We start from the raw sequence: 15805 nt of genomic DNA, 5'->3' as shown, positions 1-15805 counted from the left end.
AATCATAACAATCCAAGCAAAAATATATGAAAAAGAAATGAAAGAAATACTAACAAAGATTTATAAAACTAAAAACTGATTCTTTGAGAAGATAAAATAAACAAACCCTTAGCCAGACTCATCAAGAAAAAAATAGAGAAGAATCAAATCAACAAAATTAGAAATGAAAAAGGAGAGGTTACAACAAGCAATGCAGAAATACAAAGGATTATACGAGACTATTACAAACAACTATATGGCAATAAAATGGAAAATCTGGAAGAAAGGGACAGATTCTTAGAAAAGTTCAATCTTCTAAAACTGAGCCAGAAAGAAATCGAAATTATGAACAACACAATTACAAGCACTGAAATTGAAGCTGTGATCAAAAATCTCCCAAAAATCAAAAGCCCGGGACCATATGGCTTCAGAGAATTCTATCAAACATTTAGAGAAGACTAATGCCTATCCTAAAACTCTTTCAAAAAATTGCAGAGGAAGCAACACTTCCAAATTCATTCTACAAGGTGTCCATAATCCTGATACAAAAATCAGACAAAGACAACACCCACAAACAAATAAAACTACAGGCCAATATCACTGATGAACATAGATGCAAAAATCCTCAAAAAAATTGTAGCAAACAGAATTCAGCAACACATCAAAAAGCTCATACACCATGATCAAGTTGGGTTTATTCCAGGGACGAAAGGATTCTTCAATATATGCAAATCAATTAATATGATATACCATATTAACAAATTGAAAGATAAAAAAAACATACAATCTCAATAGATGCAGAAAAAGCCTTTGATAAAATTCAACACCTATTTATAATTAAAACTCTTCAAAAAATGGGCATAGAAGGAAACTAGCTCAACATAGTAAAGGCTGTATATGATAAGCCTACAGCAAACATTATTCTCAATAGTGAAAAAATGAAAGCATCACCCCCTAAGATCAGGAACAAGACAAGGGTGTCCACTTTCCCCACTATTATTCAACACAGTTATGGAAGTCCTAGCTACAGCAATCAGAGAAGAAGAAATAAAAAAGAATCCAGAACGGAAAAGAAGTTAAGCACTCTCCGTTTGCAGATGACATGATACTGTACATAGAAAACCCTAAATGTAGCATCAGAAAATTACTAGAGCAAATTAGTGAATTTAGCAAAGTTGCAGGATACAAAATCAATACACAGAAATCACTTGCATTTCTATATACTAGCAAAAACCAGACAGAAAAATTAAGGAATCATTCCCATTCACCACTGCAACAGAATTAAACATCTAGGAATAAATTTACCTAAGAAGATGAAAGAACTCTACACAGAAAATTATAAGGCACTATTGAAAGAAATCAAAGGTGACATAAACATGTGGAGAGATATTCCATGTTCTTGGATAGGAAGCATTAATATTGTGAAAATGACTATTCTACGAAATGCAGTCTACTAGATATGCGATCTACTAGTAGATTGCATAGTGCAATCCTTGCAATCTTTCTACTAATCTAGTAGAAATGCAATCTACTCTGCATAAATCTAGATTTAATTCAACCCCTATCAAATTACAATGGTATTTTTTCACAGAACTAGAACAAAAATTTCACAATTCATATGGAAACACAAAAGACCCCAAAATAGCCAAAGCAGTCTTGAGAAAGAAGAAAGGAGCTAGAGGGATTGGGCTTCCTGACTTCAGGTTATACTACAAAGCTACAGTCATCAAAACAGTATGGTACTGGCACAAAAACAGAAATATAGAGGAATGGAACAAGATAGAAAGCCCAGAAATAAATCCACGCATTTATGGGTACCTAATTTTTGACAAGGGTGGCAAGAATATACAATGGGGTAAAGACAGCCTCTTCATTAATTGTGCTGGGAAACCTGGACAGCTACATGTAAAAGAATGAAATTAGAACACTACCTAACACCATTCATAAAGATAAACTCAAAATGGATTAAAGACCTAAATGTAAGACCAGAAACTATAAATCTCTTAAAGGAAAACAGGTAGAACACTCAATGACATAAATTAAAGCAAGATCCTCTATGACCCACCTCTTAGAGTAACAAATAAAACAAAAGTAAACAAGTTGGACCTGATAAAACTTAAGAGCTTTTGCAGAGAAAGGAAACTATAAGCAAGGTGAAAATACAACCCTCAGAATGGGAAAAAATAATAGCAAATGAAACAACTGACAAAGGATTAATTCCAAAATAAAAAAGCAGCTCATACAACTCAATACCAGAAAAACAAACAACCCAATCAAAAAATGAGGAAAAGACCTAAACAGACATTTCCCCAGAGAAGACATACAGCTGGCTAACAAACACATGAAAAGATTCTCAACATCGTTCATTACTAGAGAAATGCAATTCAAAACCACAATGAGATATCACCTCACACCAGTCAAAATAGCCCTCATCAAAAAGTCTACAAACAATAAATTTTGGAGAAGGTGTGGAGAAAAGAGAACACTCTTGCACTGTTGGAGGGTTTGTAAATTGATATAGCCACTATGAAAGATGGTATGGAGATTCCTTAAAAAACTAGGAATAAAAGCACTATATGACTCAGCAATCCCACTCCTAGGCATATATCCTGAGGAACCCAAAATTGAAAGAGACACGTATATCCTATTTTTCATTGCAGCACTATTTACAATAGCTAGAACATGGAAGCAACCTAGACGTCCATCAACAGATGAATGGATAAAGAAGTTGTGGTATATATACACAATGATATATTAATCAGCCATAAAATGGAACATATGAGTCAGTTCTAATGAGGTGAATGAACCTAGAACCTATTATGCAGAGTGAAGTGAATCAGAAAGAGAAAGATAAATACCATATTTTAACACATATATATATGGAATGTAGAAAAATGGTACTGAAGAATTTATTTACAAGGCAGCACTGGAGAAAAAAACATTGAAAACAGACTTATGAACATGGGGAGAGGTGAGGAGAGGGTGAGAGGTATGGAAAGAGTAACATGGAAACTTACATTACCTGTAAAAAATAGATAGCCATCGGGAATTTGTTCTATGGCTCAGGAAACTCAAACAGGGTCTCTGTATCAACCTAGAGGGGTGGGATGGGGAGGGAGGGAGTTTCAAAGGGGAGGAGATATGTATACCTATGGCTGATTCATGTTGAAGTTTGACAGAAAACAGCAAAATTCTGTAAAGCAATTATCCTTCAATAAAAAATAAATTGATTTTAATAAAAAGGAAAAGCATTTCCAGAAACAAGAGAAGATCATTTGCAAAGCTGGAAAAAAAAACTGGAATCAATAAATGGTTTGAGAGTCTTCTCAGAGAAGGAAAAAAAAAAAAGTTCAGAGGAAGAATTCATAACTATCTTAAACATAGAATGTGTAAGACAGCAATGGTCAGAAATAGCAGTGGGCAACCTGAAGAGAGAGACAAGGACCTTATCTCTGGTGACTGGAGACCTCTCCCTGAAGTTTTTAGATGTGGCCATGGACTCCTATTGTATTGCTAGCTAGGATTTGGGTCTTTTCTTGGAGCAATGCATCTGAGATGCCAGGCAGAGCCTTACCCACTACACAACTAACAAACATACCCTGCTATTCATTCAGATAGAGCAGTGATACAAGCAGAGAAACATGAAGTCAGATCTTCAGTGGCTCTGAAATTCTCCAGAGAATACTAAATAATTTGAGAGCCTAAGCAGAGATACCCAGCTGAAAAAAAAAAAAAAAAAAAAAAACGAAGGAAGAAAACTGGGAGAGTAAACAGCTGAATGTTTAGGAAAAACCAACAGTGTTTGGTTGTCTGAGTCAATATTCCTTAAACAGAGGTGCAAGTATAGATTAAATAGATTCAGGGATTTCCTCTGTATTAAAAGTCATATTTAATAGATCCACAAAATCTCAATAAATACATTTTAAACTTTTAATCTTGTTTCAGTAAATATATTCTGAATAAATTAATAAACAACTTCTGAATTAAAAAAAAAATAAGGAACTCAGGGAGCACTGTACTCACACACTGTGCTTAAATCTACTAGGAAAACATATCATCCAACATACAAGATGATAGGGGAAATTCTGCCCAATGTGTATAGAAGCATAATAAGATGCTAATAGGTAGTAAATCTTATATGTTTTTGACAAAAAAGAAATAATAGAGCCCAATAAATGGGTCCAAAGAACAAGAAAAAATAAGTTGAATTGGCACATTTTAAAAAATATCCATTTTTAGTATGTGTGCTTTTATCAGCAGCACATATACTAAAGCTATTTAATCAAACTATAGACATCTAATGGTACTATCATTGACTATGCCAAAGCCTTTAACTGTGTGGATCACAATAAACTGTGGAAAATTTTGAAAGCGATGGGAATACCAGACTACCTGACCTGCCTCTTGAGAAACCTGTATGCAGGTCAGGAAGCAACAGTTAGAACTGGACATGGAACTACAGACTGGTTCCAAATAGGAAAAGGAGTACATCAAAGCTATATATTGTCACTCTGCTTATTTAACTTATATGCAGAGTACATCATGAGAAACGGTGGGCTGGAAGAAGCACAAGCTGGAATCAAGACTGGCAGGAGAAATATCAATAACCTCAGATATGCAGATGATGCCACCCTTATGGCAGAAAGTGAAGAGAAACTAAAAAGCCTCTTGATGAAAGTGAAAGAGGAGAGTGAAAAAGTTGGCTTAAAGCTCAACACTCAGAAAACGAAGATCATGGCATCCAGTCCCATCACTTCATGGGAAATAGATGGGGAAACAGTGGAAACAGTGTCAGACTTTATTTTTTTAGGCTCCAAAATCACTGCAGATGGTGACTGCAGCCATGAAATTAAAAGACGCTTACTCCTTGGAAGGAAAGTTTTAGTATATTGAAAAGCAGAGACATTGCTCTGCCAACAAAGGTCCATCTAGTCAAGGCTATGGTTTTTCCAGTGGTCATGTATGGATGTGAGAGTTGGACTGTGAAGAAAGCTGAGCACTGCCAAAGAACTGATGCTTTTGAACTGTGGTGATGGACAAGACTCTTGAGAGTCCCTTGGACTGCAAGGAGATCCAACCAGTCCATTCTAAAGGAGATCAGCCCTGGGATTTCTTTGGAAGGAATGATGCTAATGCTGAAACTCCAGTACTTTGGCCACCTCATGCGAAGAGTTGATTCATTGGAAAAGACTCTGATGCTGGGAGGGATTGGGGGCAGGAGGAGAAGGGGATGACAGAGGATGAGATGGCTGGATGGCATCCCTGACTTGATGGACGTGAGTTTGAGTGAACTCAGGGAGTTGGTGATGGACAGGTGATGCAGTTTATGGGGTGGCAAATAGTCAGACACCACTGAGTGACTGAACTGAATACTAATGTTAATACCATTATAAAATGCATTACAATGGTAACTACCCAAACAGAGATACAAACCTTTGAAAATACTACAACAAATTTTAAACCAAAATGCAAGGGAAATCACACAGAGAAATAAACACAATAAACAATAAAAAATATTTTAAAAAGTGGTAATAATCCAACTTCAAAGCAAGAGATGCAAGAAACATGTGTTCCATCCTTGGGTGGGGAAGATTCCCTGGAGGAGGAAATGGCTGGCAACCCACTCCAGTATTCTTGCCTGAAAAATTCCATGGATGGTGGAGCCTGGCAGGCTACAGTCCATAGATTTGCAGAGTCAGACACAAATGAAGATGAGCATGATAAGTAAAAACTAACAATAAAATATATATGTGCTTAATTCACATATTAAAAACCTATGAATGTTAGAGAGTGAAAATTTTATGAGATATATATGTGTGTATATATGTATATCTAGATATACATGTGTATGTATATATTATATATAATATGCATATAGTACCAATATATTGTCTCATGAAATTTGTAAATTAATAATGGGAAAAAATATACTGTAGAATAGAGAAACCTGAAAGACACAACTTTAAACAAATGAATAAATTTCACATTACCAATAATCAGCTAAACAAATATAATGTGCCTTCTTACAAAAAAAGAGAAAAATAAAGAAAAATATCATATATATGGTATTTCAACTAAAAATGTAGGTATCTAACCATGAGGAAGCACTGAGCAAACCTAACTGAGGAATAGCAAAACATTGGCTGACACTTTACAAATACATCTTAATCAAGAAAAACAAAAATTCAGGAAATGTTCCAGATTAAAAAAATTAATAAAGCACAAAGAAACTAAGGAAACACACAATGTATGATCTTGCACAGGGAGTTTTTAAAATTTCTTTTTCCTCCCCATTACTTTTCCTATTTGCCATTCCCCACCCCCATTAAAGGAGGATTGGCTCAGAGGTTAAAGTGTCTGCCTCCAATGTGGGAGACCTGGGTTCGATCCCTGGGTTGAGAAGATCCCCTGGAGAAGGAGATGGCAACCCACTCCAATATTCTTGCCTGGAGAATTCCATGGGTGGAGGAGCCTGGTAGGCTGCAGTCCATGGGGTCGCAAAGAGTCGGACACGACTGAGCGACTTCACCTTCACCCCCATTAATGTCCTACTCCTTCTTCTCTTTCTTTCCCTTTTACCTCTTCCTTCTTCATCTTCTTTTATTAGAAAGACATTTTTAAGGACAACTAGAATAAGATGCACAAATTGTTTGCTAGTATTTTATCAATGTTATAGTTCCTGATTTTTGGCCTAGTTCCTGATAATTGGACTAGTCAACACATAGTGGAAGGATAGTGTTTTCAACAAGTTATTTTGAGAAAATTGTATATTCAAGTGAAAAAGAGTGAATAATGACCTTGACTTCTTATATTACACATAATTAACTCAATAAAATGACAGATTTAATTTATAAATAAATGTAGAAAAGAAGTGAAAATCTTCATGATCTATGATAGGCAAACAGTTCTCAGACATAACTAAAAAGGCGTGATCAATTTAAAAAAAAGGTAATAATAGTTTGTACATTACATATGTGTCTGTGCTCAGTCGCTTCAGTCATGTCTGCCTCTTTGCAATTCCATTGACTATAGCCAATGAGGCTCCTCTGTCCGTGGGATTCTCCAGGCAAGAATATTGGAGTAGGTTGCCATGCCCTCTTCCAGGGGATCTTCCTGATCTGGGGATCAAACCCAAGTCTCCTGCAGCTCCTGAATTGCAGGTGGATTCTTTACCGCTGAGCCACTGGGGAAGCCCAGATTGTACATCATCGACTTTTAAAACTATTTCTCTGAAAGAACTCTATTAAGAGAATGAAAATACAATCCCAGACTGTAAGAAAATTACTAAAAATTTCATATTTTTCAAGACAAAGCCTTGTATCCAGAATGTACAAATAATTCCCCTGAATTCAATACTAAGATAGACCCTACACCAAAAAGTTATGTGGAAGGCAAATACAGAAAAGAAAAAAAAAGTTTGATGCTATTAACCAGCAGAGAACTGTGAGTAGAATTTTATGGGTATAATTACATATCTATTTGAATGGCTAATTATGCAATGTACTATTGAGGATATGGAGCAACTACATAGATATCATATTTTGCGTATGGGGATTGTAAAATGCTATAGCCACTCTGGATAACAATATGGAAGTTTCACAGTTGCTGATGATCCAGGAAGTGTGAACACCCATACTGCTGGGTGTTTGTCCTAGAGAAATTAAAAACTAGCTTCACAAAATAAATCTATACATGGATGTGCATAGTAGTATAACTTGTATTAGTTTCAAACAACCCAAATGTCCTTCAACAGGTTAATGATTAAACATTAAAATATGAATATCATGAATGTCATTCAGCAATAAAAAGGAATGACTACTGATGTATGCAAAAACTTGAATATATTACAAGGGAACATACTGAGTGAAAAAAATAAGAGTCAATCTCAAAGGATTACATTTCATATGATTCCATTTATAGAATAAGATTTATTAATGAGAATAACTGTTGCAGGGGTTAAAATGAAAGGAAAGATATAACCTTCAAGGTGTAACACAAAGAAGTTTCTATGTGATGCTGGAACAATTCTATATGCCAAATGGTTACTCAAATTTATAGATATAATAAGTTTTTACAAAATATGCAACACCCTGCAAATAAAGAGTGCATGTATAAGCTGGTGAAGTACAAATGCCACCTGTATTTGAATTACTAACAGTTTATTGATGTTAATTCCTTAGTTTTGAGAGTGTGCTAGGGTTATATAAGATAATATCACTGGAAAAAGGAGTGAAGTACATACAGAAACTCTCTGCATTCTTTTTAAGAATTTATGTGAGTCTTAAAACATTTGAAAACATAAATTATATTAAAAAAGTAAATACAAAGGGGGAAATATCTCTATAAGTACTTGTGCTATAATTTTTTGATTAAAATATACCAACTTTAATTAAAAATAATAATACAAAATTTTATACATACATATCCCTTAGCCAAAAATTTTACTAAAAAAAGGCACACTTTACTAGATAAATGTATCAATTCTTGTCATTATAAAAATGCTCCACTAGCTCCACTGTAATTTAAAATTTTACTGAATATATTATCCAATGCAACCAGAAAAGAGGAAACAATTAGAGGCAAATAAGTTGAATGAAAATTATTTTCATCTGCAGGTGATTTGACAGTTTATCTAGATAACCTCAGAAATTTAATGACAAAACTAACACAATGATCAAATAATGTTGAAGGATCCAAGTAGTTAAATAATCTAAAATAACACATAAAACTCTGTAGCTTTCATATATACAAATAATGGGCAGTTAGAAGATACGGTGGAAAATAAAATAAATACTAAATACTTGTGAATAAACCTAATAACATATTTGAGAACTCTAAAATGAGAAAGTTTTGAAAACAGTAAAAAAAAAAAAACAAACACACAAAAGTATGGTTAAATAATGTTTCATGTACTTATATATGACAGAACATTATAAAACTATAAAAAGAATTAAAAGATTCATCCAAAGTTAATGTAAAGATCCAATAAAATGATTACTTTCAGGATATGAGTTACATTAAAGTATATGTGGAACAAACATTCAAGAAAAGCTAGGAAGGCTCTAAATTGGATACCAGTGAGAGGAAACAAGGCCTACAAGCTATAAAACATACTGCAAAGCCTCAAGACAGAAAGTAGTGTGAAACTGACCATGAATAGTTAGATTACTGGAAAATGCTTTAAGAAAGTTCAAAAATAGATTCTAATATATAATAAACTTTTAGTAATATGAAGATGATCAGCTCACATTAATGAGAGGGAGAAAACACTAAGAAGAAAGGGTTGAGACAAATGGACAGAAATTTGGGAAAACATAAGTGGGCACCTATATCCAAATCATTCAACCACAATGCTCCAAAGGGATCAGAGATCTGGATGTCAAATTTTTAAAAAGAATTTCAGAAAGCAGGGATAAACCTTTTTACTTGTGATCTAAAATACAGCTGTACTAAAAAAACTGATTTATCTGGTTACATTTACAGTGATAACCAAAAAACTGAAATCAAAAGGCAAATGACAAAATCAAAAGACAAAAAAAAAGTCAGAAGAAAATACTTGTATTGTATATAAAAGATTAATCTTAAATTGTAAAGAACTCACACAAACATTGCAGAGGACTAAACACATGGGCTTCCCTGATAGTTCAGTTGGTAAAGAATCTGCCTGCAATGCAGGAAACTCAGGTTCAGTTCCTGGGTTGGGAAGATCCCCTAGCAAAGGGATAGGCTACCAACTCCAGTATACTTGAGCTCCCCTTGTGGCTTAGCTGGTAAAGAATCTCCCCGCAATGTGGGAGACCTGTGTTTAATCCCTGGGTTGGGAAGAACCCTTGGAGAAGGGAAAGGCTGCCCACTCCAGTATTCCGGCCTGGAGAATTCTGTGGAGTGTATAGTCTGCTACTGCTAAGTCACTTCAGTCGTGTCCGACTCTGTGCGACCCCATAGATGGCAGCCCACCAGGCTCCCTCGTCCGTGGGATTCTCCAGGCAAGAACGCTGGAGTGGGTTGCCATTGCCTTTCCCAATGCATGAAAGTGAAAAGTGAAAGTGAAGTCGTTCAGTCACTGCAGCCCACCGGGCTCCTCCCTCCATGGGATTTTCCAGGCGAGAGTACTGAAGTGGGGTGCCATTGCCTTCTCTATGTGGTCACAAAGAGTCAGACAGGCGTGAGCAACTTTCACATTTCTTTCCTTCAAACATATGAGAGAAAAATGAAAAAAAGCCATTTACAAATATTTTAGAAAAATATGTGCTCAAGTGGCTCTTAAACCTGTGAAAAATACTCAACTTTATTCAAATAAGAAATAAAAATCAAAATTATGCTAAATATTATTTATTGCCTATCAGATATGAAAAAGTATCACAATGCTCTATTGCAAAGTGTCTGAGAAAATTTTATATTTTATTCTATGATGATGAAATTCAAGGAATTCCTTGGAGAAGGAAATGGCAACCCACTCCAGTGTTCTTGCCTGGAAAATCCCAGGGACGGGGAAGCCTGGTGGGCTGCCATCTATGGGGTTGCACAGAGTCGGACATGACTGAAGCGACTTAGCAGCAGCAGCAGCAGCAGCAGCAGCAGACATACTCAACAAAGCCATGTATTCTCATACAAATATATTGTAAATGGAAAGTATGTTTAACATATAACAATATATATTACAACAAACGTAGTATCATATAAGTACACACACATACACACATAATTGTATATACACTTTCTATCTATGTTCACTGAAAGGCACTACAAACAGAAAATACCAAGAAGAATAAACACATTTAGATCTAGATTGAAGGGCTCCCTAAGTAAAATCATAAAAAGAAATAAAAATAAACATGTATGGATGTATAATATTTCAAAGAAAGAGAGTGATGAGGGAAGGAGGGAAGAAGAAATAGAAGAAAGAAGAAAGACTGACATAATTTAAAAAATAACTCATTTGAAAATCTTAATAGAATAATTAATTCAGGCAAAGATCATCAATGGACACAAAATCATTGGATAAACACAGCTGTAAAACAGGTTATCTGCAAGATTTCAAAATATCAGCATGTATGTCATTTATTGAGAAGAAACAGCTGCTTTAGAAATGCAGACATGATATATACCACCTTAGTCAAATAATCATATTTAGCTTCACTAATAATGAAACACACCCGTATCATTTGACTTGCGATGTGATGAAATGAGAAGAAGTATGTATCATTACCTATGTAGCACCTTGCTAACAATGTATAGCTTGCAGTAGTCATAGGGAAGCAACAAAACCTAGACTGTGTGATATACTAAACACAAGTGAATTAAACTCTCAAAAGTGTTGAAAATATGAAAGGCAAAACTAATTAGGTGACTGGTGTAGATCAAAGGAAACAAAATAATCATAAAGTATAATTCTTGTTTGATTTCTAAGGAGAGGTGCTGAAGGTGCAAAGGAACTAGTGGCTTACAAGAGAATCGTTGAAATATTTACCAAAATGTGAATATAAGCTCTATATTGGTAACAGGGTTTTCCCTGGTGGCTCGGACAGTAAAGAATCTGCTTGCAATGTGGGATGTACAAGGGTTCGATCCCTGGGTCAGGAAAAGTGTTCAAGTATTTGGATGTGATAATATTGAGATTTTGCAGAAGACTGTCCTTTTCTTCGCAGACATTTTCTGTGATATCCAATGAACATAGTATCTTTAATAACTTCAACTTAATTTCAATGGTTCAAACTGACAAAAATGAGAAATATTACATTAATATCAAGAGATGCTAGATTTAAGTAAATAACATATGAGTGTCTAATGAAATATTCTTTCAAAGCTTTTCTGTAATTTTGAAATTTTCTTAAAAGCTGGAAAAATCAAATATAGGTACTGAAACCTTTCAAAATTTTTGGTTGTTTAGATTTTGATATTCATTGGATGTAAAGTTATTTCAAATGATTACTGTCATCAAGAAAATTCTAAAATTGGAGATACTACATAGTAATCATAAGGTTCTCTTAATTCTGTTTTAATAGCTTACACTATTTTTTGAAAGTAAGTAAATAATTTATGAAACTGATGTTAGTATTCAGATTGAGATTTTTAAATTATAAATTATTAGTATACTTATAAAATGTCAATTATATACTGAACTAACACAATTAATACAATTAATAATTTCTGTATTAATTTAGAAAATAGTTTCCTTCTGAAATTTTCTGAATTTTCCTATGTAAAATTTTGTAATTTTAAGTTTTTCCCAGTAAGAAACTACTGGAGAAACACTAAGAGAATCAATTTTGAAATTAAAAAGATAGGTTCTATATATATACATATATATGTGTATATATATGTATATATATGTTGTATATATATGTGTTATGTATATATATATATACCTTTCAAAGCAAACTGTATCTTATTCAGAATATACCCTATGTAACTGAAATATTTTCCAAAAACTAAGACCTTTTGATTTTATTGCATTATGGTACTCTCTATAAAGATTACTTGCTTGTCAATAATTGAGTATATAAAAATTTCTTTCATTGTAACTCCAAAGTGTGAAATTTATTGATCAATCAACTATATGTAGAAATATCCAAAGTGCTCAATGGACATCAATTTGTGTTTTATAACATTTTTGTGTGGAGTTAAATGTTTCAGTGTTCCCTGGATATGATATAAATGGGTTTCCATTTCCTATTATTCAAGATCTCCTAGTGTGATGATTTAAAAATTACTAAATTTTAAAAGTTATGGGCTTACATGCACACATGTGCACATACATTCTATAGTATTGTTGCACTGACATGCATGACATACATGTCTGCTTAGTTGGGTCTGACTCTTTGTGACTCTATAGACTGGAGCCATGGAATTTCCCAGGCAAGAATACTGGATTCGGTTGCCATTTCCTACTCTATGGGATCTTCCTGTCCCAGGAATCAAGCCCTCATATCATGAATCTCCTGCATTAGAAGGAAGATTCCTTACCACTATACCACCTAGGAAGCCCCTATTGTCTTAATGTCCCAATTTAAGAATTGTTCCAAACATGTTTTGTTCACACATGGCCTCCTAATCACTGTTTATGACCTTGTGCGGCAAAAGATGTGACAAAGTTAAGGTTCTTGAGAGAAGGATATTATCATGGACTATTTAGGTGCCCCCTAAATACAATCACATGCATCATTATACCAGACAAGTGGAGAGGATTTTAAGACACATACAAATCAAATGATATGTGAATATGGAGACAGAGATTGGGGCAAAGCAACTACAAGCTAAGGAATGTCAACAAGAGCTAAAAGAGGCCAAAAAAAAAAAAAAAAAAAGGACTTTGGACCTCTGGAACTATGAAAGAATTAATTTCTGTTGTTTTAAGCCATCCAATCTAGTTTTTAATAACTTATGATAGCATCCCTAGGAAATTCATATTACTGAGTAACTTAACCAGGATAGCTAAAAAAATCACACAAAATGGATCAATGTATGTGATGAAAAACCAACAAAAACTATCCAATCTGGAGACCACAGACAAAGATGACAAAAGAAAAGATTCAAAAATTATTTGGAAAATACAAGCATTCTAACATATGTGTAATTTTGGGTCACAGAAAGAGACAACTAGGTAAAATGACAAGACTTTTTGAAGAAATAATGTCTAAAATCTCCCCAAATTTGTTGTAAAAATTTATAGATTCAAAAAAGCTTGATAAACTCCAGGAAGGTAAACATAAAAAGAAAAGTTTCTAGACACATTTAAATTATTAAGAGTAAAGTAAAAATGAAAACTCTTAAAATCAGAGAGAAAAATATGTTATATTACACACAAGGAATAAGACTTTTTTACTTTTTAACAAAAATAAAAGCCAAATGGCATTGGAATTACATAAAATTATAAATCAATCAATTTTTATTTAATAAAGATGCCCTTAAAAACTGAAACTGAAAGACATTTCACTATAAACAAAATTTTTCTGAAAATGTATTACAGACCTAATGTCAAAGTTAAAATATTTAACCTCTACAGGAAACTGAAGAAAGCATATGAATTGAGTATTCTAAAAATATTTCTTAGAATACAAAAGATTTGAACCACAGGAAAAAATATTCAAATTATACACAGTTAATTTACAACTTTTGTTTTTCAAAACAAACATTTAAGAAAATGAATAGACAAATCACAGATTGGGTAAAATTAATTGCATATCAAAGTTAAACAAAGCTTTGTATCCAAAATAACAAACACTTACACCACTGAATAAGAGTTAAGACACTACACAAAAAAGGTTATGAATGTAACAAGTAAGTTTATGAAAAGATGTTCAGCAAAATTGCTAATGAAGAATATGCAAATTAAAGGCAGACTGAGATGCTACCATAGACTCACTATTTAGAATTAGAAACAGGCAAAAGCATAGCACTCTCCGACATAAATCACAGCAGGATCCTCTATGATCCACCTCCCAGAATACTGGAAATAAAAGCAAAAATAAACAAATGGGATCTAATTAAAATTAAAAGCATCTGCACAATAAAGGAAACTATAAGCAAGGTGAAAAGACCGCCTTCAGAATGGGAGAAAATAATAGCAAATGAAGCAACTGACAAACAACTCATCTCAAAAATATACAAGCAACTCCTGCAGCTCAATTCCAGAAAAATAAATGATCCAATCAAAAAATGGGCCAAAAAACTAAATAGACATTTCTCCAAAGAAGACATATGGATGGCTAACAAACACATGAAAAGATGCTCAACATCACTCATTATCAAAAAATGCAAATCAAAACCATAATGAGGTACCATTTCACACCAATCAGAATGGCAGCGATCCAAAAGACTACAAGCAATAAATGCTGGAGAGGGTGTGGAGAAAAGGGAACCCTCTTACACTGTTGGTGGGAATGCAAACTAGTACAGCTACTATGGAGAACAGTGTGGAGATTCCTTAAAAAATTGCAAGTAGAACTGACTTATGACCCAGCAATCCCACTGCTGGGCATACACACCAAGGAAACCAGAATAGAAAGACACATGCGTACACCAATGTTAACTGCAGCACTGTTTATAATAGCCAGGACATGGAAACAACCTAAATGTCCATCAGCAGATGAATGGATAAGAAAGCCTTGGTACATATGCACAATGGAGTATTACTCAGCCATTAAAAAGAATATATTTGAATCAGTTCTAATGAGGTGATGAAACTGGAGCCTATTATACAGAGTGAAGTAAGCCAGAAAGAAAAACAGCAATACAGTATACTGACACATATATATGGAATTTAGAAAGATGGTAATGATGACCCTGTATGTGAGACAGCAAAAGAGACACAGATGAATAGAATGGACTTTTGGACTCTGTGGGAGAGGGAGAGGGTGGGATGATTTGGAAGAATGGCATTGAAACATGTATACTATCATGTAAGAAATGAATCGCCAGTCTGTATTCTATATGGGATACAGGATGCTTGGGGCTGGTGCATGGGGATGATCCAGAGAGATGATATGGGGTGGGAGGTGGGAGGGGGGTTCAGGATTGGGAACTCATGTACACCCGTGGCTGATTCATGTCAAGTATGGCAAAACCAATACAGTATTGTAAAGCAAAATAAAGTAAAAATAAAAATTAAAAAAAAAGAAAGAAACAGGCAATATCCAAATATTGTCAAGAATGCAGAGGAACTCAAGCCTTCATACACTGATGGTAGGAGTACACACATATAAATTATACAGTCATTTTGGAAAACAGATTGGCCACTTTTACAAATAAACAACATATCCTTATCATATGATACAGACATTTAATTACCAGGAAATAAACATACATCCAAAGAAATATTTTTGTG

Source organism: Capricornis sumatraensis, chromosome 3 (genome assembly GCF_032405125.1).
Source record: "Capricornis sumatraensis isolate serow.1 chromosome 3, serow.2, whole genome shotgun sequence".
In the NCBI taxonomy this organism is placed as follows: Eukaryota; Metazoa; Chordata; class Mammalia; order Artiodactyla; family Bovidae; genus Capricornis; species Capricornis sumatraensis.
Note: the sequence above shows the minus strand (reverse complement) of the source record.